The 26,020-nt window shown below is 39.0% G+C and overlaps 1 pseudogene; it reads left to right on the top strand.

Moving 5' to 3' along the window:
• The first annotated feature begins 24,841 nt into the window (after positions 1 to 24,841).
• On the top strand, positions 24,842 to 24,940 carry LOC132315440 (small nucleolar RNA R71; annotated as a pseudogene).
• Positions 24,941 to 26,020: the final 1,080 nt, after the last annotated feature.

Here is a 26,020-nt window from a genome sequence, read left to right as displayed (position 1 = left end):
TGATTTTGATCCTCAATGGTTGTCACACTACAGTGGATCACCTCAGCATTAACATATAACCTTTGGACTTTGATCACATGTGACACTCCCGAATTTCCGAGTACGGGTTGGCCAGGCCCGCGCCCGAGGACCTGGGGATATAAAAAACAATCGAATAATAAATGAACACAGAATACAAGATGGAATAAAATAAAATAAATAATATAACTCAACGGAAAACTAGATAATAAATAATTAATAAATCCTCTTATACCAATACTCTAAATAAATCCAATAATTCATAAACCTCCAAATTACAACTCGGGAATCCATATATTGAGGACCCTTAATAAAATCCCAGAACTGAAACAAATGAATAACTTCTAAGTCTGGGAAATAACAGAATATCTAAAATAATATCCTACATCGATGATATGGAAAAGTGAAGATGAATGATCTCTGACTGCACATGCAACTCTGAGACTGGTGCTGCTGAGGACTTGAAAAATAAATGGTGGGTCAGACCCACAAACATGTTCCATACACTATGACTCGATCAGAGAACCGATAATCAATACATCCCTAGCTACTCATGCTATAACTACATAGTCGATACACACATATATCCACACTAAGACTCTCACTGGATAATAAGACAGTCTCAACCGTGTAGTGGGTATCTCTTGGAAAAATCACACACGTAGTGGTTCAGAGTCCTCCTTCTACCAGGGTACACACATCACCTATTCTAGTTACACATCTAATCCAGCAATATACACCTCAGTCCTAATCATAGATCCCAAGACCTCAAACTCGTATCATGACTCACACACACACACATATATACATCATCAATAAATGTCATATCTAACAACGGCACATGTAGAGTGTCATGACTTAATAGCCAGCCCACTTACACATCAATTAATACCATATCTAAAAATGGTATGAAATATTAAGGAGCCTAACTTATTAGCTATATCAATAATCACATCATATACAAGAATAAATCTCAGCATAACCATATACATCAATAGCATAACAACTATAAATCTTAATAGTTCAAATATTAAACAATAAATATGATAAAAGCATGACTAAAATCATAATATCTTTTACTCATAATGAATCATGTTAAAACAAATATATACAGCCATGTATCACTAGTAAATCATAAGTATATCAATAATTATGATTATAATAATGAATTCAACCATTATATTTAATTACAAAAATTAAATATCATGAAAGATTAAAGAAAGAAATAGACGATGATATTGTTTGTTTAGACGAATAATTCTTCATCAATGACAAGTATGTATCTATTTCTCAATATATATATATATTACCGTACAAGTTTGAATATGAATACAAAGTGTATGTATATATATATGAATACAAAGTGTATGTATATATATATATACATACACTTTGTATTCATATTCAAACTTGTACGGTAATAAATGGGTTGATTTTGTGCAGCTACAAGCTTACAACGTTTAGATTTGGTTTCAAATTTTTAAGCTCTTCTGTGTCCAATCAGCTTTAAGTGAGTTCTTTCTTTACAATCAGCTTCGATATATGATTATGATAATCACAGAAACACAAACCTATTTCTTTTAATTGCATATTATGTGTCCTCTGGAACAATTTCATTTGCTTTGTGCTCTTACAGTACTTGTTTTCATATTAATGAATTAATCTTAGGACAATATGTACAGAAATTGAGTACACAATATTCTTAGTCAGTCACTGAAAGGCAATAGCCCAAATAGGTATGATCTCTTCCCACCAAAGGGGAGGTTGAGTGTTCGGGCTCTTCTAGTGGCAATATTGTGGGTGCTTTGTTTGAACTCTCTGAAGAAAATAAAATGAAAATCTTAGTCAGTCAAAATTGAATATTTCAGTGGTTTAATGAAAGCTTCAATCACATACAAAATGGGATACTTATATTTCATTATATCTAAGTGTGTGATTTTTAATGGGGAAAGATAATTCAGAGTGATTTGTGTATATTCATTCTTTACAAGAGCTACAGTGCTGTAATTATAGACTATGATTGATTGTGTTGAAGGAGTAGTTAGCTTATAGACACTCAATTTTATTCGCGTTTCATTTTTTTTCTAAGATTGTTGCAATTCTTAGAAGAATTTCAGCTATAGTGGAGAATCTGATACATGTACATGATCATATTATCAAGTTACATCTTTCTATATAAATCATTGAACCCGCCCCCTCATATGTGGCATTCTTTTGGTCCAACACGTGTTTTTTAATTTTTTAATTAGGGTAATGGTAAGGTTTAAACTCGAGACCTTTGGCTCTGATACCATGTTGACAACCACGTACTCCAAAAGTTTAAGCTGTTAGAGAAGGTATAACTTAAGTATATAAATCCTTAAACATGAAGAATATGAATTTTTACTTATTGTATAAGGTATTTTTTGTCAAGTAATGCTAAATGTTGTCTATCATATAAAATAATACTTTTTATGCTAATTACTTGAGACAAGTATTTTGATTTGACAGAGCAGTTGCTGTAATCCCCTATATTTTAAAGGATTTATTTTGTTAAATTAATTACTTTTAATTGGATTTAAATTAATTCATTTTATTTTTATTGTCTTGTTTTATTTAATTGCCACTTGCATAAACGCTCACACACACCCGTCCCCAAAGTCGCTACAATCACCCCCTTTGGGGCCAACGTCCCCGTTGGCTACACTTCTGGCTAGGTCAAACTCTGATACCATTTGTAATAACCTTCACCCTAGCCAGACACAATATTGTCCGCTTTTGGCTCCCCCGAACCATAGACTTCCCAGGGTGTCACCCATCCTGGTACTACTCCAGGTTAAACACACTTAACTTTGGAGTTCTGGAATGTTCACGGCCATAGCAGCTTTAAAATGCATTGAGTCATAGAAGGGTGTTGAATCTACATATAACACATGCCCCATCCACATCCAAGTGATATGGGATTATGTACCTGTTGCTCGCCCAGTGTGGTAACCTACAAGTGCCACCTGCACACGCTCACACACTGGGCGGGTGTGAGGCACTGACAGGTTACCAAACTCGGCGAGCTAGGAGTGCACAATCCCACATCATCTGGGTAAGTGAAAGGTGAGGTGCTTATTTGTGATGGTGTTATCTCCAATTGGTTTGAGGCCTTTTGGGGTAAAAACCCAAAAGCAAAATCATACAGGCTCAGACCCAAAGCAGATAATATCATACCATGCATATGGTGGAATAAGTCGTTACAAATGGTATCATAGCCTGACCTAGCAAAAAATGTGGCTAACGAGGATGTTGGGCCCCAAAGGGGGGTGATTGTGGCAACCTTGTGGGCGTGTGTGTCGTGGCCTGGTGTAAGGCACTAGAAGGTTACCATAGTGGGCGAGCTACGGGTACACAATCCCATATCACCTGTGTAAGGGGAAGGTAAAGTGCTTATATGTGATGGTGTTGATCGGTCTAAGATTTGATCTATAATAAATCAACCCTTTGCAATAGCACAAATCATTGTAAAATAGAGCTATTGGACGAGTAAGTCGAACCACTGGGACTGCTAGTTTATAGTAACCAAGGTCTTTAAATTCACTTTTAGTTTGATGAAAGGGGTATAGAGTTTTGGTAGGTTTATCACTTGGAATCTAGGAATTAGAGATTGCATAAAACAATATTCGCAAGGAAATTAAGAGAAAAGAAATTCTATGTAGAGAGGATTAGGGAAGTGAATCCACTACCTACCCTATTAACATGCTAGTTGAGATTAACTTGGGAAAACAACATAAATATGTGATCATGAAATGCTACAACACAAAAATTGCTACATTCCTTCAAGAAATTCATGAAATCAATGGCAAGAATAATCTATCAAAGTTGCACATGCTTGAACTACCTAAACTGTAATGACCCGGTCATTTTCCTCCCTTTCCTTTTTCTGAAATTTTACGAATAAATTTTTTTCGTTTAATTTTCCTTTCAGAGTTCTGTTTCTCGTCCTTTAGTGTCATCTCTAGTGCTTGGAAATGGTTTCTGAGACTCTTTCGTATGGATTGACACCTTCCTTTGAGGACCGAGTCATTTCCATATTTTTACTTTTTGGATACTATTCACTTTTCGTCATTTTCCATATTTTGTACTTTTCCCTATTCTGTCTTTTCCCCGTTTGTCACTTTATTGGAAAAACCCCACCTTTCATGCTTGGAGTTAGTTTTTGACTTCACGTGCCTTCATCCTTAGTAGTTTCCATGAAATACATATCTTTACTTTTGCGAGAAAGTACTCTGATTGCTCCCGGTGTCCATAGGGGCATGGATGCATAGTTCTTTGGAATTATTTTCATTTCTTGGGGTGTTTTTCATAAATATATTTTGAAGATATTTTATTTCAGGGGTTTTTAAGAAAATATTTTTGGAATATATTTACATTCTGGGTCATTAGTGCAGTTAACCCTTTTTGGAGGGGCCATTGTGCAATTAACGAAAGTTATTGCAAAAATACCTCGTCTGGAGCCTAGATCCTCATACGGGATATGCGAAGTGGAAAAAGTAGGAATAGCAGGTACTATTTATGATGTCCCCGGGATTGTAGCCAGGGATCGTCAACAAACCTTAGCTATTCGTTGGATCCTTGAAGCAGCTTTCAAACGACGTATAAGCTACAGGATAAGCTTAGAGAAATGTTCATTTGCTGAGATACTGGATGCTTACCGAAAGAGGGGAATTGCACGTAAGAAAAGGGAGAATCTTCATGTACTGGCTTCCAAAAATCGAAGTTTCGCGCATTTCAGATGGTGGTAAAGTGAGACCATTTTCACATTTCGTCGAGTCGTGTACTCTTAGAATTCCATTCTAGTTGTTTTTCTCCAGTTTTAGAGTTTCTGGCCCCGGTTGCCGCTGAACTTGTTGGAGGCATATCTCTCTGCTCGGGACTTGGTTTTTGATGCCATTTCTTCCGTTATTCATATTTTCTCATTTTAAATCTTTTTCGTTCACTGAGTTTTGCCGTTTGAGCGCGTTTACTCAAATTCCACTTTTCCAGACCCGGCGGGGCCCTTTCGGGACACTTTTTGAGATTTTCTATAAATAGGGGACTTAAAGAAGAAAAGTAAGATTTTGATCATCTTCCTCCCCCTCTTGGCCGGCAGCCATGGGAGCTCCTTGGGCTGCCACCTTTTCTTCTTCTCGTCCACTTCATTTCCTAAGTGAAAAGTCTTCGGCCTTCATGTTTATTGTTCCCCTCGAAATGAAGCTGCCTGGTGAGTTTGTTTGGTTTGTTGCCTAGACAGATTAACTTCATTTCGTTCATTCCCACTTAACCTTGTTGATCTTGTTCAAGCTATTTAATGGCGTACCTGGTCTAGTTTGAGCTAGACTTTGTTCCCTTGGTTGTCATTGGTACCATGGGGTACCATTTAACCTTTTTATCCTAGCTTTTACTTTCGGTTATTTCCTTGAGTTCCATGACTTTATGGAAAGTCACTTTGGTGTCCTAGGGATGGTTCGTATCTCTAAAGGCCTAGGTTTATCCTTTGCTCCCACGTTTTTGTTTTCTTTGAATTCCTTGACCTCATGGAAGGTCATCTTAGGGTCTTAGAGGTGTGTTATGCCTTGGGAGACCATTGTCTTATTTCTTGCTTCCACATATGGATCCGTTATTGGGTCAATCTTTGGTTCATCATTGACCTACCAGGTTGAACAAAAACCCAGGTCGTTACAAGTGGTATCAGAGTGTTCGAGTTCGAATACCTTCGACGATGGGTTTTGGGTGCATATCATGCTTGTGTTTCGATGCTCTACGTGTTTAAAATAATTCTTAAAAATATATCTTGTTTGATAACATGTCTTGTATGATAACATGTTCACATGCTTAGGTGTTTTGGGACATCTGTTATTTATTAAACATGCTTTATGTTTATGTATGCTTCCTGATAACATGAAATCCAGACCATGTCTACATCGCTATCATGTCCTGGTGTGATATCATGTTTGCGTGCTTATGTTAGCATGACCGTATGCGACGTATGTCGGCATACCTTACGTTTTTCATTCATGTGTATTGTCGTACCATATACATACGTGCTTCTTGATAACATGTTTTGATTTAATAGCATGTCTGGTTGCTTATGTGGCACCTTGAGTAGGTAATCTGTTGCTATGTTGCATGCTAGCTATTTACTTTCATGTCTGGTTTTGGTATTGTCACTTGGGGTCTATCGTATCCCTTGATGCGTTCTTGTTTTACGAGTTTCTTCCTTGGATAGGAGGAATTCATTCTGTAAGGACCCATGTAGGGAACCTTCTTGTCTGTTTTCTTGGTCGGGTGTTTTGCGACCTTAGTCTGACGGTTGATGCAAGTAAGGCTCATGCGAGCGTAGAGGACTGCGATTCATTTCCTTTTCCTTGTCTAGTGGAGTGAAACGCGCGCCAGGAAGGCACCGTTTCATTTTCTTTTCCTTCGTGGCTTCTAGATCTAAGGCCTTAAGCGTAGTGGTACCTATGACATTGTTATCAGAGTCTTGGGATTAGCTACCCCAACTCTAGCATATGCCTGGTTTCCGTGGTACTTTTGGTAATGATTATATTCGACATTGATGTCATCCGAATCGATAGGTTTTCAGAGTTGACCTGGTTGGGGCATGTTATGAACTAGTGCCTTATACTGCCATGCTACCTTACTGACGAGTAAATGTGGGTGGGTTTCAGTCACTATTCGTGCTGCGTTGTCACTCTCTTCTTTTATCGTGTTCTAACGTTTCATTGCCTTAGGATTCTCTCGGTGGTTGACATTGAGTTAACTTACTGATTCGTATGAGGTGTTATCTCGATTCGTGGTTTCGCATTCCTTCAGTTGATCTTGAGACTTCTGGAGTTGTCCTTCAGTGCTTTATGAGCTGTCCTTTGGTCTGACCTTTTGTTCGATCCTGGTTCTGTTTTTTTCCTGGTATGTTCCAAATTTTGGGGACAAAATTTCTTTAAGGAGGGTAGGTTGTAATGACCCAGTCATTTTTCTCCCTTTCCTTTTTCTGAAATTTTACAGATAAATTTTTTCCGTTTAATTTTCCTTTTTGAGTTTTATTTCTCGTCGTTTAGTGTCATCTCGAGTGCTCAAAAATGGTTTCTGAGACTCTTTCGCATGGATTGACAACTTCCTTTGAGGACCGAGTCATTTCCACATTTTCACTTTTCGAACACTATTCACTTTTCGTCATTTTCCATATTTTGTCCTTTTCCCTATTCTGTCTTTTCCCCGTTTGTCACTTTATTGGTAAAACCCAACCTTTCATGCTCGGAGTTAGTTTTTGACTTCACGTGCCTTCATCCTTAGTAGTTTTCACGAAATACGTATCTTTACTTTTGCGAGAAAGTACTCTGGTTGCTCCCAGTGTCCATAGGGGCATGGATGCATAGTTCTTTGGAATTATTTTCTTTTCTTGGGTTATTTTTCATAAATATCTTTTGAAGATATTTTATTTCAGGGGTTTTTAAGAAAATATTTTTGGAATATATTTTTATTCTGGGTCATTAGTGCAGTTAACCCTTTTTGGAGGGGCCATTGTGTAATTAACGAAAGTTATTGCAAAAATACCTCGTTTGGAGCCTGGATCATTGTACAAGATTTATTTTCACATTTTGTCGAGTTCTGTACTCCTAGAATTCTGTTCTGGTCATTTTTCTCCAGTTTTAGAGTTTTTGGCCCCGATTGCTGCCGAACTTGTTCGGGGCATATCTCTCTGCTTAGGACTCGGTTTCTGAAGCCATTTCTTTCGTTATTCATATTTTCTCATTTTGAATCTTTTTCATTCATGGAGTTTTTTCGTTTGAGCACGTTTGCTCAAATTCCACTTTTCCAGACCCGGCGGGGCCCTTTCGGGGCACTTTTTGAGATTTTTTATAAATAGGGGACTTAAAGAAGAAAAGTCAGATTTTGATCATCTTCCTCCCCCTCTTAGCCGGCATCCATGAGAGCTCCTTGGGCTGCCACCTTTTCTTCTCCTCCTCCACTTGATTTTCTAAGTGAAAAGTCTTCGGCCTTCACGTTTATTGTTTCCCTCGACGTGCTCCACCTTTCACCCTTATTAGAACCCATTTCTGACCATTTCTTGAGTTTGGGTTTGAAATGAAGTTGTGATTTTCATGGTGCTTCCTTCGGATTCTTGTTCATCGTGTTGTCTCCGACAAAACCCTTCGGTATCGTCGGATTCGGAGCACTTTTTTTTCGGTGGCCTTTGAGGTTTTCATCTCAAATTGAGGTAGAGGGTGTTATAATTTATTTTCTTGCTATATTGCATGCATGTGATGCATATACAACTCATTTACATGTCTTTGTATCAAATCTAGAAACTTTAATTATTTATTTCTTTGTGTAAGATTTAATTTTCCCAGTTGCTCATAACTTGGTTTAAACATGTGGCATGATATAATATTACCTCTTGATATGGTCATTGACGTATATTAAATTTAGAGCATTTGGACAAGTAATGAAGTTTTTATTTAATATTTATCTTAAGTGAAAGATTAATTCATGTGGCCTTAACTAGCTTGAAATCAATGTGTGTTAGCATATTATATTAGGCCCTAGGATGCTCTTCAACATAGGTGAATTTGAGACTAATCGGAGGTGTTTTAAAATTTAGAGAATATTTAATTAATTGATTAATTAATTTATTCCATGTGTACTATTCACTCTATTTGAATTCCGACTTGATATTCTTGATGTGCATGCCATGTACTTCCACATATATTAAATCCACAATATTTGATTAAGTTTTGAAAATTTTCATTTATTATTTTTCAAGTATTAAGGTTTAATACTCATGGCCGTATCTTGCATGGAATGTACTCGTATCATGTCCTTAAATCTAGTCTTGACATGTTGTATAACACATATTAATTTGAGATCATTTAGATGAGTTTCAAACCTAGAGATTTTAATTAAATGAGTTAATTAAAATCCATTCAATGGTCCCTTGTACTTGATTAAGTTTCTAACCTTGTGTTCATGATTTCCTTAACAAGTTTCTTCACGTGTATCAAATTGAGAATAATCAGATAAGTTTTGAAACTTATATTTAATTATTTCCCTTGTATGGGACTTAATTCGCATGGTCGTATGTTGTATGAAATGAACTTGTAACTCAACATTAGACTTGGCTTTGACATGATCCTTGACATAACTTGTTCGTAGAACATTTGAACTTGCATTGTAATCGTGGTAATTTAATCCCTCAAGTAGATTAAATTTCCTTATATGCTTCCATCGCGTTAATCATGCTTTGATATTGAACTCGTGTTAACTTATGAATCGGATTTGTATTTCATGTAACATCATCTTTTTATTAAGCATCGTGACTCCTTGTATCTAGGTTTCATTAATGCACTTAATGAACATGCACTAGCCCTTTTGGCTGGCGCCCGCTGCCCATGGGCGGGCACCTGCGGATGCTTAGCTTCTCTGCCCTTTTGGGCAGGCGCCCGTAGGGCTGATCATTCTGCCCTTGAGAGCTACTTTTGACCTCCGTTTCGCGGGCTAGCAACGCAAGCCTTCTTCCTTGGACTTTGTGCATCGAGCGTCGCAAGTTCCGTGGATTACTTGACTTGTCAAAATGACGGTCCCTGGCTACGACATACTTTGATCTTCAAAAAATTATCAAAGCGTCATTTTTTACCTCTCTTAGGGGAACCAACCTGAAAATAGACAAAAGAATACAATTATGGCTAATATATTCAGTAAAGACAGCTAATGGACTTAACTTATACAAATAAGGGTGATTGAATATGCAATATTCGGCGCTTATCACACCCCCAAACTTACATTTTGCTAGTTTAACAAAAATAACAACATTTGAAATAATACCAACATACATCAATCATGGAGCAAGAAAATATATGCAGAGCTCAAATGTAACTTGGAACAGACAGAATATTGGAGACGGGATCATTAAGCAGACTACCTTGCATATATTAAACCTTGATGAGCAAAATGGCTAAACAAATTTTTAACTCTCATGCATCAACAACATAGTCTATATAAATACTTCTATTGTCATCTCCTTAAAAGAAATTAACTCTAACTTCAATGAAAGTGAACCGGATTCCCAATATGTGTCTTTTACCTTTTTGTTCCAATTTCAAAGCATAAGCTTCAAATCATTGAATTTCCTTTTTAAATGAGGTCTCTAAGGCATGATTTTATTCAAAATACAACTTTTTCTTTTTCTTTTAGAAACATATTATGGTCGTGCAATGCCGAAGTCCCTTGAGCTTTCTAATCAACCCATGTAACAAACGTTAGGCCAGCAACTCCCAAACCGGATGGCTTTAGGGTGCTAAGTGTAATGACACTCCTAAGGCTTAATAACTCAAATTGGCAAGGCTACGAACTTCAACGAACCATATTTATTTATTTTTGTTTTTGTGAATGACCGTGCAATGCCTAAGTCCCTTAAGCTTTCTAACCAACCAATGTAGCAAGCGTTAGGCCAACAACTCCCAAATTGGACTGCTTTAGGGTGCTAAGTGTAAAGACACTCCCAGGGCTTAATAACTCGAGTTAGCAAGCCTACGAACTTTAACTAGCCATTTTCTTTATTTTTATTATTTTTTTTTAATTTTTTTTTTTTTTAAAACACTGCCAAAGATATCCATTCATTAGGGTCATCAATTCAAATCAACTAAGTCAAGGTCAAGGTAAATCGGGTTGCATGCCTTACAATTAAGTTTCCAGTGTGCATCTATGCAGTGTGAAGCATAGAAGAGTGTGAGATCCAACGAAAATCTAATTGAAGCCTTTATACAAACCGGTTTGAATCAACATGATCATATCCATTTTTTTTTTCTTTTATTTTCAAAAATTATCATTTGCCTCTATACACAAAGTATTAAACATATGTTTCAATCTACAACAAGGTTCCAAGATTACTTTACCATTGCTTCCCAAAAATGATTTTTATTAACTTACATGAATCAAGTTAAACATGCAAGCAAAAGCGTAATACCAAAAATGCAATAATGCACCCCCAAACTTGAATGTCAAAGTGTCCTCAATATGAGAAGACAAAGAATGAAAATGAAATTGAAAAGAGGGTACATAGAACAATAGTACCAAGTGGAGGAGGCAATGTAGTGGCGGCGCAAAAAGAAGCCACATTGCGAATTCCAAGAGCATGCCCCCAAACTTGAATTCAAAAACATATCAAAAGACATCTATACACTACAAGCATCAAATGAATCCAGAGTCTCCTGACGAAAGTCCGTAAGGATGCCCTCAACGCCTTCGACCCGCAGCTGGAGTGCATCAAGACAAGTGCTGAGCGAATCGTAAGCGGCTCCAGGCATAGGATGTGGTGGCGAGGCAACAGGAGCAACAGGTGGAGCCAGAGCAACAGGAGCAGCTGGAGCTCCCTAATCCAACACATCACCTATGCGAGCTTAACGGGAAGTCTTAAGTTGGACTGTGCTAGACTTCTAAACCCCAAGGTCAAAATGAAACACATTAGTCAGCTTCTCCTCATTTCGGGGCGCTTTGAACCCTTTGTTCTTGAGCAACCAGGTGATCAAGTATGGAAAGTGAAAGGCCCAGGTGATGGCATTGCTCGACTGCAACACAATGAGGTCATTATAGACCTTGAGAATTTGGTCCCAGACAAGCTATGGGACGCAGAACCACTGTTCCTTCTCAGCGGCATAAAGGGCATTCAGAAAAGCCCCTTTACGCTCACAATGCTTTGGCACAGGAAGAACATTTTTGGCCAGGACTGAGTCCAGGAACCAAAGCCGGCATGGAAGAAATGACTTATTGGTGCTGGTTATTCGATTGCCAGTATACTGGTTGTAGCAAATTTCTTCCACAACGTTCGCCACTTTGAGATTATCTGGGGGTGTAACGTACAGAGGTAGACCCGCTTTATCCACCGGAGATGCCAATGGATAGAGCAAAGCCGCGGCAAGGTCCCGAAGTTTGAATTTAAAAGTGATGCCATCAACAGTGGTCTTAATGACGTCCGGATTGTCGCATGAATGGAACATGTTTGCGTAAAATAGACGGACCACATGCAGATAGTAACCACTAGCGCGTGGCTTGAAAAGAAAGGCGAGGCCACGCTCCGTCAATTCACGGACCGCCCACGCAGTTTCCGGATTATTTTCAAAGCCCTCTTGGATGTCAAATTTGGCCTCGGTTTCGGTGGGCCAATCCGCCCAATCTGGCGTAGGGGACGCCCCGGAAGGTCCTTCAAAAGAACAAGCTCGCTCGGAAGAGGTTTTGGGAGCCATTTGAATGAAAAAGTTGGTTTAGGTAATTCGTCGAACACCTGGTGTGCAAGACACAAAGGAAGAGAGCCAAGTGATGGTTAGAGATGAGAAAAGCCAAAAATTTTATCCTGCAATTGACACACACTAGCCCTAAAACAATCACCAACCTCTATTACATGCAATCCCATCCTCCATGAATCCAAAAATTGAAAGAAAAAGACAGAAGAGAAAGCTTACCCAAATTGATGGAAGAACCCACAAAATTCCTTTTGATTGGTGGAAGATGGATAGAGTGATAAGGGTGAGAGAGGTGGGTGTGATAGAAGAATGATGGAGATGGGAGAAGAAAAGATGGAAGACGGTTGGAAGTGAGAAAGATAGGGGAAATAAGTAGGTTGGGTCGAAGGGGATAGAGAGGAAAGAGTTAGGATTTAAACTAATGGGCTTGGACGCCCATTTAAAGAGGGCCAGCGATGGTTGACGGGGGCCCGCGGCCACTGGGGGGGCGCCCGCCGCAGTATGAGCATACTGCCCTGTTTTGCGGGGGCCCGCGGGACCTAAGTTGGCACCCGTAACGGCTTGATAAAACTGGATGTTTTGGCGGGCGCCCGCGAGACTTGGGCGGGTGCCCGCCAAGCTGCTTGGCAGAACCTTCCTAGAAATGATATTTGGCCTAACGAAGGCCGGGCCAGGATCGAAAAATCCTGACATTGGAAACTTAAGCTCTTTTAGACCGAGACACCGTGTAGAACCTTTCAGAATGGAATTCGGAGTGCAAATTCAGAAGTGATTATCATAGAGGCCCAAATTTCCGGTGATGTTTGGAGTGCAGTAATGACTGCGAAAATTTTCGAAAAAGGTACCAAGACTGTAACATGGCTAAGAACACTGCCTGTGGCTTTTGAAATGAAATTCGAGACAATTGTGAAAAAGGACACATTTTGGCCATACTTAGCTAATTTCCGGAGAATTCGCGACCAAGGCAGTTTGAAGGAGGGAAGCTTGGAAATTGGAAGAATTTCTTCCCATGAGTGCTAAATTTAACGTCGATTGCTAGACAAACCAGGATTACATGGCGCATTAGTCCTCGTAAATTGGGTCCATCAATAGGACTTTCTCTACCTTGTAAATTGGGACTATGCCATCAACATAAGGCTTAAGCCATTGGCCATTAACCTTAAATAGAGATCCATCGGTAGGATCTTGGAGTCTAATTGCACTGTGAGGAAAGACGGAAGTGATAACATATGGACCATCCCACCATGAACGGAGTTTACCGGGAAAGAGTCACAATCTAGAATTGAAAAGCCGAACCTTCTGTCCAGGGGCAAAAGCCTTGTTGACAATGTGCTTGTCATGAAAAGCTTTAGAATTTGCTTTATAGATTTTGGTGCTTTCATAAGCATCATTGCGAATTTCCTCAAGCTCATTGAGCTGTAATTTGCGAGTAGAGCCGGTTGTTTGAGGTCAAAGTTTAGCCATTTTATGGCCCAATAAGCACGTTGCTCTAATTCGACCGGGAGATGACAAGCTTTACCAAAGACAAGTTGATATGGCAACATGCCAATGGGCGTCTTATACGCTGTCCGGTAAGCCCAAAGCGCATCGTTAAGTCTTAATGACCAATCTTTACGGTCCGGTCGAACTGTTGTTTCCAAAATATACTTGATTTCCTAATCAGATACTTCCACTTGACCGCTCGTTTAAGGGTGATAAGGTGTAGTAACCGTATGAATGACGGAGTATTTAGAAAGGACGGATTTAAGATAGCGATTTCAAAAATGAGATCCATCATCACTGATAAACGCTCGGGGCATACCAAAACTTCGATTGAATGAACTTGACCACAACTTTATAATCGTCGGTTTAGGTAGCCTCGGCCTCAACCCATTTAGACACATAATCCATCGCTATAAGAATATACTCATAGCCATAAGAAGATGGAAATGGTCGCATGAAGTCAATCCCCCACACATCAAAAATTTATGTCTCTTCTAGATATGGAGCTGAGCTTTTGGCAATGCTCACAAGATTTACAGAAGTTGTAAGCATCCCGAAACAAAGAAGGCCAATAGAATCCACTTTGAAGGACTTTGTCAGCGGTCTTCTTGGCATTAAAGTGACCCCCACAAGCAAGGGTATGGCAGAAATTTAGGACACTTGTGAATTCATTTTTGGGAATGCATCTCCGGATGATTTGATCTAGGCAATACTTGAATAATTCTGGATCTTCCCAAAAGAAATGCTTGACTTGGGAGAAGAACCAGTCTTTCTCTTATTTTGACCAATAGAAGGGATTTTTCCTACTGCAAGGTAGTTGACAATATCCGCGAACCATGGAAGATTTGAATGAGAAATCTGAAATAGTTACTCATCTGGAAAGGAATCACGAACTGCGGCAAATTCAGAAGATTTTTCAATGAGCAAACGAGAGAGATGGTCGACGACAACATTGTCTGTCCCCTTTTTGTCCCAGATTTCAATGTCAAATTCTTGGAGCTAGAGTATCCATCGAATTAGGCAAGGTTTGGTCTCTTTTTTGGCGAGCAAAAGCCTTAAAGCGGTATGGTCTGAGAAGACAATGACCTTGGATCCTAGAAGGTAAGAGTAGAACTTATCCAAGGCATACACCACAGCTAGCAATTCTTTTTCAGTGGTGGTGTAATTTAACTGAGCATCAGAGAGAGTCTTGCTAGCATAATAGATAGCATGCGGAAGCTTGTCCACATGCTAGCCCAAAACCGCACCCAATGCATAATTGGATGCATCACACATGATTTCAAATGGAAGAGACCAATTGGGTGGTTTCATGATTGGGGCTAATGAGAGAAGAGTACAGAGCTTCTTGAAAGCTTCCAAACAGGTTTTATCAAAATTAAACGGAACATCCTTGGTAAGAAGATTACACAAAGGCTGAGAGATTTTGCTAAAATCTTTGATGAAGCGACGATAGAAGCCGGCATGTCCAAGGAAGGAACGGATTTGACGGACAGAATTTGGAAGAGGAAGATTGGAGATCAATTCGACTTTGGCTTTGTCGACTTCAATTCCCTTTTTTGAAATGACATGTCCCAAGACAATGCCTTCTTAGACTATAAAATGACTTTTTTTCCCAACTTAGAATCAAATTTGTCTCCTTGCCTCTTTGAAGCACAAGGGATAGATTTTAGAGACAAGAGTCAAAGGAAGATCTGAAGACGGAAAAGTCGTCCATGAATACTTCCAAGAATTTTTCAACCATATCTAAAAATATAGACATCATGCACATTTGGAAGGTTGCCGGTGCATTGCATAGCCTAAAGGGCATGCGCCTATAGGCAAATGTTCCAAAGGGACATGTGAATGTGGTCTTCTCTTAGTCTTGCGGATCAATTGCCACTTGGTTATAGCCGGAATAACCATCAAGGAAACAATAGTAGCTTTGGCCAACTAACCTCTCTAGGATTTGATCAATGAATGGGAGTGGGAAATGATCCTTCCTAGTGGTAGAATTTAGCTTCCGGTAGTCAATGCACACTCGTCACCCGGTGGTGGTGCGTTGTGGCACGAGCTCTCCCGCTGAATTTTCAACAACGGTGAGGCCAGATTTCTTAGGAATAACTTGAGTGGGGCTCACCCACTTGCTATCAGAGATGGGGTAGATGATTCCTGCATCTAGTAGTTTGATCACCTCTTTCATGACCACTTCCTTCATGTTGGGATTCAACCGGTGGTGGGATATTTCTTTGGTCGTCACACCCAACCTAAAGTTTATGCAAAAGAGAGTGGTGTTGGACTATGGTCAAATTTTACATTTATAATATGCCACTACTACCTTTCACTAAAAATATAGCTAGGGCAAGTAGGGATCGTTCCAAGGGATTGGTGGGTCATATTAGGTTGTGGAATCGAGATTAGGGTTAGTAGGTCGAGTGATCAAAAGATTGGTTGGTGATTGAATTATACTAAGATGCAATTTAATCTAAAGTAAACAATTAAATGTAATGGAGAGAAAATAAGAGAGAGATCTTAGGGTTTAGAGATCACCACTGAACATAAATTTTCTATACCCTTAATGAATGATTAATAAGAGGGAAAACATGTATTTCAACATTAGTGTGTGTGTGTGGTTGTTTTAACAAGCATAGATGACTAATTAAGTATATATTGTCTAAGCAACATGATGGATAGCACAATATATCAAAGTAAGCCATTAATCATTCATTTAAGCTCACAATCCAAACATATCACAAGGTTAGAGACATATGCTACTTGCTTTTAAAAGTATGGAACATCAACAACAAGCATGGATTGTCCTCCCATTTAACATCTAAACTACAACTACACTACAATTAAGCTAATAACATGAAATTAAACTAATTAAATTAAGGGAGAGGCATAATCCATCAAGAAATGAGTATGAACCATCAAATAAACCACAAGAGCATTCCATTAAGCATTATGTCTTGACAATCTCTAGATCTATAGCATCAATACACATAGACATGCATCAATAACACAAGAAATAGAGGCAAACACATGAACATCTATTCTAGTATACATAGACATATGATAGAATGAAATGATTAATTGGAAGCATTAAACCACACAAATCATTAAATAAACAAGATCTATATATATAAAAATGTCAAAACATGTATCACAATACAAATCCTCTCAAAAATACATAAATCAAGATGTAGAAAGCATGCTTAGGGATAACTCTAGCCCCAAGAGGATGTTTAGCCACTTATGGATGGTGTCCTCCAACCCTCAAGGGCTAACTCCATGGTAGAGATTGCTCCTCTTCTTGGTTGATGGAAGAACTCCAAGCTTGTGTCTCTAGCCTCCTCTTTTCTTTTCTTCCTCCCTAAGAATATGGAAATTTTTTCTTTAGTGTATCTATCTAGTATATGTTAAGAATGGCTCTTATTCCTAATATAGGTAGGTTAAATGTCACCCCCAACGAGCTGGGCTCGTACACCAATATTCCTTCCAATGATTGGATATGAGACAAATTTTAATGAGCTGGAAATTGGATTTTCTCAGGCTTGAGGAAGTTCGATCGATCGAACTTGTGGTGAGATCGATCGAACATGGCTGAGATCTATCGAATTTAAGCTAGATCGATCCTCTATGGCAGCCCCTTTTTGGATAATGACAAATTTGAGATATTTTGAAGATATTTTTGGGAAAGAGACAAGTGTGGTAGGTAGGGTGGTACAACTGGTTAAGATAGAATCTTTTCGATCGATCGGAAGAAAGTTGGATCTATCAAACTTTGTGGGATTTTTAGATAAGGACAAAAGAGCTTGGATCCATCTTGAAATGCTGAGATTCGATGAACTTTTGATCGATCGAATATTTTCTAAGATTGATCGAACTTGCCGAATTTCCACCACTTGCTTCCTTTTGCTCCCACTTTGCTTCTTTCTTTGATTCATCTCAAGATTGCTTCAATTATGCTCTTATTTAGCTGAGTTAGCATATTTTGGAGATAAGCACCTGAAAATGGAAATAATACAAAATTAATCTAAAGTGGGAAAATAAAATAGATAAAGGTTCTAGAATACCTAAGCTTAAAGGGTTTAAATGCACACTTTTCAGCGCTCATCACACCCCCAAACTTAAATATTACTAGTCCATAGCAATGAACTAGAAAGTAAAAGAATGAAATGAACAACTATACAACTATGAACTAGAAAGCAATAAAAGGATAACGCCACTTTCGTAGGGAACACGATTACATTTAGCATACGCAACAAGCCTTTTAAACACCTAGGTTACCCTTAGTGGACGAGTGAAGTCTCGTGAGGGTTTCTAGAAATGATACCCATAAACATTAAACTCATTCTCACAAAAGAGGCACCAATATTGCAAACAAGCATTGGGAGAAAACTACCTCAAGTATGCAATTTTTCAAACATTTCCAAGCAATCTCCCAAAATTTCAACATCAAGCAAGCAAGTATGGTCCTCCACACATCAAGAAAATGATCATGCAAATCAAAATAAGTCTAGAATCCTTTTTAAGTGGACCGGCATCAAATATGTTACTATCTTAGCCAACTAAAGAAATGACCACATCCTTACCCTCAAATTAGCACACAAATCTAGTACCGATCATCAAGAAAAAGAGTGGACCTTTTATTAAAGCTTTATTGTTCTAGGTGCACTTATTCTTTTCACTCGATTTTTTTTTTCCTTTTTTTTTTTTTTTTTATCCCTAAGGATCAAAGATGGAAGCATACTGCAATGTGTTGATCTATTAAGCTTTCTAGCAATCCATGAGGTCGAGCGTTAAGTCAATGACTCCCAAACCGGATGGCTTTAGGGCACTAGGTGTTCAAACTCCCCTAAGGACTTACAAGCTCAAATCAACTAGGCTACAAATCAAAACAATCTCCATCTAATCATTTCCCACTTCTCACCTTTTGGGGAAAGTCCTCACTTTTTTATTGCTTTTGCAGCTTCTTTTTCTTTTTCTTTTTTTTTTTTTTTTTTTTTTGAATAAACAAATTTAATTATTAACCTAGAGTTCGGGCCCTCCACCTTTCGGCGTGAGAAGTTCAGTGCTTGATGAGGCTAGAATCCCGACTACTTAGTGAAAAGGGTTTGTTATCCACCTTTATCAAAATGAAAGTTTTCAATGCACTACTAGCCCAATTGGGATATAACCAATTCAATAATCAACAAAGCATATACCCCACAAATGAATGCTAGTATGTGCCTGTGCTAGTGTACAATACTAGAGTGAATCTCAAAACAATCACAAAATCAAGATGATGTGGACCACAAGTGCAAGCATGATATCAATCTTTCAAAAAATTTACTCTTAAATGGCATCCACAATGCATACAAGGAGTATTGGACTCTCAAGTCAAGCAATTTTTAAATTTTAAACAATATAGTCCTCAAAAAATCAAAATCATAGCTAGTTATGGACCAATCATAGAAAATTCCTCAAATACACAAGTCATACTCAAAATTTTGAATTGAAAGTAAATACTGTAATTAACACCATTACCCCCCCTCCCCCAAACTTAAATGGTACAATGTCCTCAATGTGCAAAGAGAACAAAGGAAAGAGTATACCAGTGCAGCTAAGCAAAGAATAGCCGGGACACAAGTATCCAAAGTAGGTGGCATAGCCCCCTCAAACTTGGGATTAACTGTGGTCCTGAAAAAATGGAACTGGATAAAAGTTCATTAGGTAACAAAGGGGATAATAACAGGTGCACAGTGGATATGCAAGTGTAAACGGGATAAGAAATTAAAGTAAGGAGAAAGGAAAAAGGGTGGTCCTGAAAAATTCGGGCAGTACTCTTTCTCACTGAGGTCACTGGGATGCATCTGATAGAGTCAAGCACAGACAGATATATCGATACGCATATATGACATTCATAAATAAAGTATGCATAAAAGAGAAATAAAATATAGTATAGTACATCCAGTGTCGAGGCCAACAGACTGGCCGTAAATATATAATAGTAGCAAAAATATGACAGATATGACAGATATATAATAGGAGAAGAAGATATGGAAATCATGAAGAGGAGGTAGGACGAGCAGGGCGTGCTCCGCGGATGTCTCTGGATAGATCACGTTATGCAGCTATGACATCCGTGTGGAGTGAAGCAATATCAACCCAGATGGAAACCATGTCGTCCTCTAGAGTCTGAAGACGCTCTCCGAAGCTAAGTATCTGAAGTGGAGCTTTAGGTGCTGCTGGAGTGGGAGAATGATGATCCTAAGCCTGCTCCATATCGTGAACGGGCGACCCAACTGGAAAGTGATGCTCTGGGTCCTCTATGGGCTGCTTCAAGTCAATATCCATGTGCATGGCAGTCAGATTGATTGGTACATCATCCGCCGCCTACTCTGCTGCTACTACCGCTACCTATTTTAACTCCTCTCTCTCTAGCTCCTCAGTTGCTTCTACAGCGTCGTCCTGTAGACTCTTGATAAGAGCCTTGTAGCTCTTATCCTAATCCTTCTTCTGGAACAAGCAGGCCCTAGACTCAGTGCGCTCCCATGGCTGGAAGGGATAGCGCTGGTCTCTCAGAATCTGTGTGATGAGATGGCCTAATGGGAGATACTTAGCCCTTTTGGGCTTGGCCTTGCTAATGTGATTGACATATAGCTTCATCATGGTGCTCTAGATGAGCGCATGAATGGATAGCCAATGCCCTGTATAAAAGGCGTATAGAGCTAAAAGATAGTCGCCGCGCCTCTGTATCTTGTGGCCGGCCATAAAAACATTTTGAAATAGCACCGAATCAAAGAACCATAGGTCATCTAGCAGATAAGTCTGAGTGGCAAAAGTCTTGCCACTTGCATAGTGACCAGTGAGTGCAACGGCCATATCTGCATATAAGGGCCTCCATAAGGTAGGATATGTATCCTGGAGATCGGGAGGGCAGACGTGTGGACAGCGGCAAGATTTGGAAAGAGTGTCCATAGTGATACTGATGGGGTGGCCCTCAATGGTAGTTCGCAGCTCCACCAAGTTACTCGGGGTAGGTCGGTGGTTCTAGAAGAACATCCGGACCAACCTCGGATACACTGGGTATGTGACAGGGGCTAGTATGGCTGAGATGCCCCTCCGGTCTATATCATCATATGCTACTTTGGTAATAATAGACCAGGAGAAGTAGTCTATGTCGAAGACTGACTCATGCGCCACCTGAAGGCATGAGTTTCTCGACAATGGCCAGTCTAAGTCCTGGGCTGGCTGAGCTGGTGGTGGTAACGGAGATGGTATGTGCTCAGCCTTAACACTAGCCTATGAAAAAGATGCCTCAGTCGAAGACTGTAGTCTACTGTCAACGGATGGAGATTGAGGTAGAGTAGACTCTGCTGGCTCCTCCTGAATATGAGAGGGCTCTGGCTCAGACTCATGAATAGGGTCCTGGAGGTGAGATGGACCTGCCTGGTCATCTAATCTCTACCTGGCCCCACGGTGATAATGTCCATGAGCAACAGTCTCCATAACCCTCGCCATGGCTTGCAAAATAAAAGGAAAATTTACAAAAAAGAAGTCAATGCCGGTATAAAGAATTAAAGTGCAGTTTATAAAATCATTTATGTCAAATAGGATAGACAAAGCAGATAAGGAACATGAATCTATGCAAGTGACAAAGAATAAGTGACATGACGTGAAACATACTAGACAGTATAAGTATGGAATGCATCCAATATAGAAAACACAGGCATTGGGCATGTATGAGGTAGCATGAAATACAAGAGATGGTGTGTGAAATGTGTGATGCAAATCTGTGAAATTCGATCGATTACAAAAATGTGAGATCGATGCAAGTTCGATCGATCTTGAATAAGTGAGATTGATCTATTACAGATCAATTTGAGAAAAAGTTCGATCGATCAAACTGTGAGGTGAAATTCGAAAAGTCATAGATCTGTGACGTGGATGGCACGGGGGCCTCACAACCAACCTTGTGGGCCCCTCTGCACAATAAATCAACCATTTTGGTCACTTTCCTTGGCCCGTGACCCCCACAATCAAGAATTAAATCAAAAAACATAAAACCTATATATACATATATATACAAAGCTTCAAAGCTTCATTAATGGCAAGATTCATCATCAAAACATCATAGATCTAACATGGAAGGCATGGATTCATGAAGAATAAGCTTGAAATCAAAAGAGGGGTTTCAAATCTTACCTAAAACTGAGATATGAGATGAAAGGGAGATGAGATCTGAGATCCGAGATGAAGTGGAGAGATTTGAGATGAGCTGGACTCGCCGAAGGGTTCGCTGGAGGTAGAGAAGTGAGTTGCAGTGGCGAGGGACAAAGGTGAGGGTGTTAGATTGATCTGTGGTATCGATCTAATAACCCTAGGTCTGTTTCTTTTAAAACATTCCGTTACCAGTTCGATCAATCGAACTGTGATTGATCTCTCCTCACTAAAAGACAAATTTTTTTTTTTTAAAAAAAAAAAAAAAAATTTAAAATTAAAAAAAAAATCAAACTTAAAACAATAAATCAAATAATAGAGATCGATCTCTCCAAGATCGATCTCAGATTAACTCCAATCGATCGAACATGTAAAAACCTGCCAGCATGTTCGATCGATGGGACAGAAAGGCCTTTTAATGCAGGTTAGATGCAGGCTCAAAAATTTTCTAAGTGTTGAGACTATAGATCGATCCAAGATGAAGTTAGATCGATCGAAAAACTAAAGATCGATCTAGGAACAAGCTCGATCGATGGGACAGAGAGCTGAAATATACAGGTTTCATTCGAACGATTGGACAGAGAGGTGATTGGATGCAGGTTTGATGCAGGGATGAAGTTCGATCGATCGAACCTCCTTAGAGATCGATTGAACTTATGCAAAATGCTCATTTTCAACATGAAAGTGCATGCAATCCTAATCACAGTTCCTAGCAATGTATATGAACCTAAACCAAAGATCTAGACTTCATAAGAAATGAAATTTAAAATAGAAATGAAGGAGGAATAGGATTGTTACACCCTACAAAATTTACTAGTCTTTAACATCTCTAGCAAGACGTTGGGCTCCTTTAGCCCAGGTCAAACATCTTGTAGTGCATCCCCTCGTTAATGGGGTGATAAGTGCATTGAACTCCACCCAACAAATGGTTCCCTAGAGAACTTGTTGGATTAGGCTCAAAAGAAATTTTTAGTCCTTGGTCAAAATGATATTTGGGCTTCCATACCCGTTCAAAACAAGATTTTGAAACTACTTTCTTGGAATTCAGGGTTGAAGATGAGCTTTTTAGAATTTTGGTTTCACACAAAGGCTCTATTCCTTTACATTCAAGGTCATGATATTTCTCTACAACATTCACTTCTTCATGGTTGTCAAATGAATTGGGGGTTGGATTAAAGATATTCAACTTCACCTTCATATGGCCAAATTAGATCTTCATTATCCCCATCCTACAATTAATGTTGCCATTCGCAGTTGCCAAGAAAGGACGGCCAAGGATAACAGGAATTTGGCTTTTAGGATTCGGGGCCGGTTCCATGTCAATGACAACGAAATCAACGGGGAAGAAAAATTTATCAATCTTAATCAATACATCCTAAATGATACCCTTAGGCTTTTTGATGGATCGGTCGGCAAGTTGCAAAACCACCGACGTCAGTTTCAAGTCTCCTAAGCCTAATTTGACATATACCGAGTATGGAAGAAGATTAACACTAGCTCCTAAGTCTAAAAGAGCCCGATTAATGATATGATCTCCAATGATGCATGAAGTTGTAGGTGAACCGGGGTCCTTAAACTTTGGAAGAGTGTTATGCTGTAAAATTGAGCTTACTTGTTCGGTCAAGACCACTTTCCTAGGTGCTTGAATTTTGTTCTTCCTTTTTTGCGTGCATAAGTCTTTCAAAAACTTAGCATAAGCCGAAATTTGCTTGATTGTATCCAAAAGTGGAAGATTGACTTTCACTTGCCTAAACACATTCATAATTTCATTTATTTTGGCTTTTTGCTTGTCAATTGAAATAGATCCTTTTAAGGCATCCGGAAATGGAGCACTTGGCTTAAAAACCTTTTCAGAAATATTCTTTGAAGTCTCTTCAACACAAGAAGTTTTGAAATCGTTTTGCAAATTTTTCTTTTCAAAATCACCTTTCAAATCACTTTTCAGCACATTCTCATTTGAAAGATCATGCATATGCAATGAAGGAGAAATTCACCGCATTGACATGCTTTATTGTGTGACCTTCCGATGAGGAATGAGTCTCCATAACACATTGTTGCTTGGGTGGAGCATTCAAAGGCATTTTCCCTTCCTCTCTAGCATTTAAATTACTAGTTATTTTCCCTACTTGGGTTTCTAGCTTAGCAATGGATTGAGAATGAGAATGGAGCAATTGAGTATTCACCTCTAGAGTGCCTAGAGCGGTCAAAACTTTCTCTTCAAAAGCGGGACTCCTAGCATTTCCTTGAGAATATGATGGTTGATTAGGAAAATGAGAATTAGAAAATTGATTTCCTTGTGATTGAAATGATGATCTAAAACCTTGGGAACCTTGGCTTTACATTGGAGGTGGAACATATTTCCCTTGAAAACCACCTTAGGGGGGTTTGAGCCTTCCCCTTGGTTTCTCCAAGAGAAATTCAGGTGATTCCTCCAACTAGGATTATAGTGATTGCCATAAGGATTGTTCCCTTGATTAACAAAAGTTGCATTGACTTGTCCATGATGCTCACTTTGCACATGTCCATGGGGATAACTGGAAGTAGAATGTAAAACACTGGAACAAGTCATACATGTCTCATTGGATGCATAATGGGAATGGTTAGGGATGGAAGATACTTGATTTGCCGAGTTTTGGTTGATTAAGAATTGATCAAACCTTTGAGATAAGGATTTCATCTCGGCGGCTATTTCAATAGAATGGTCAACTTGATGTAAGCCAACACTCTTCCTTCCACTTAAATTCCTACTATTCTTAGAAGATAAAGTTCAATGCAAAGAATTTTCACTCATGCTCTCATAAAGATGCCACATGTCATCCTCATGCCTATCAATGTAAGAGCCACCCATGGAAGCATCAACCATGCCCTTGTAATTGTCCGATAAGCTCTCAAAGAAATATTGAACTAATTGCCATTTGGGCATGTCATGATGTGGACATTTCCTAAGCAATTCATAGAATCTTTCCCATGCTTCATGGAACATTTCCCTATCCCTGTGTCAAAACTCTCGAATTAAGGTTCTCATAGCATTGGTTTTAGAAACCGGATAGTACTTCTTCAAGAACTCTTGTTGCATTTCTGCCCAAGAAGTTATTGAAAAAGGCCTAAGATTGTTAAACCAATATTTTGCCTTGTCTTTAAGGGTGAATGGAAAAAGTTTAAGCCTTAAGACCTCTTCTGGCATGTCCGTGTATCTCACGGTGGAACATACTTCAAGAAACTCATCCAAATGCTTGTAAGGTTCTTCACTTGGAAGTCCATGATAGCTAGGAATCATTTGAATGGTTTGTAGTTTGATCTCATAGTCGTGTATTCTAAATGGTGGCAATTGAATACATGCGGGTGCATTGTATTCATTAGGCACATAGTGATCTCTTAAAGCAAGGGGAGGATTAGCAATTAGAGGTACAACATGGGCACCTTGATTGCCTTGAATGATGGGAGGATGTGGAGCATAGATTGGCCTTGGCATTCCTAATGGTACTTGGCCTTGTTTTTGTGGTAGGTGAATGAATGGCCTCGGCATGCCTAATGGTACTTGTATGTTGTCATGATTCACATTGGGGTGGAGGATACCTTGTTGGTCTATGTGACCAAGGTCCTCCACATGGTCCTCATTATGTCCTTTCATTGATGAAATGGATTGACTAGAACTTCCTCTTCCCCAAGGGTTTTGAACAACAGATTCAAGATAAAAATTAAGAGGGATAAGAGTAAATTTCAATGATCTACGACCATGCATGCACAACAAAACACAATAAGCAACAAGTAATGAACAATCACTTGACCTTCATAACAAATCAACAATCAACAAACTTCCTCTACATACAATGTTCCCAAACTCCTATGCTATCAACAATATGCAAAGAAAAGTAAAATTGCCTCCACGTAGGCTCACGATTTATCTAAGAATTGAAATATAAGCCTCCATGCGGGCTAACGATTTAACTAGAGATTGAGTTAAGAAAGAGCTCACAAATGGTCCTTTAGCACTTCAATTCAATTTTCAATTTTAGCCTTGCAAAAATTTTAGATTTTAGCTTTTTCCTTACTTTTGCTTAGCTCCTTGCTTGAAATGATCCTTTGCTCACCTTCCAGCT

Source organism: Cornus florida, unplaced genomic scaffold (genome assembly GCF_030987335.1).
Source record: "Cornus florida cultivar Cherokee Brave unplaced genomic scaffold, ASM3098733v1 CherokeeBrave_3.0.0_Hap2_Chr06, whole genome shotgun sequence".
Taxonomy (NCBI): domain Eukaryota; kingdom Viridiplantae; phylum Streptophyta; class Magnoliopsida; order Cornales; family Cornaceae; genus Cornus; species Cornus florida.
The sequence above is the reverse complement of the archived record's forward strand: the minus strand, read 5'-3'. Positions and strand labels throughout refer to the sequence as shown.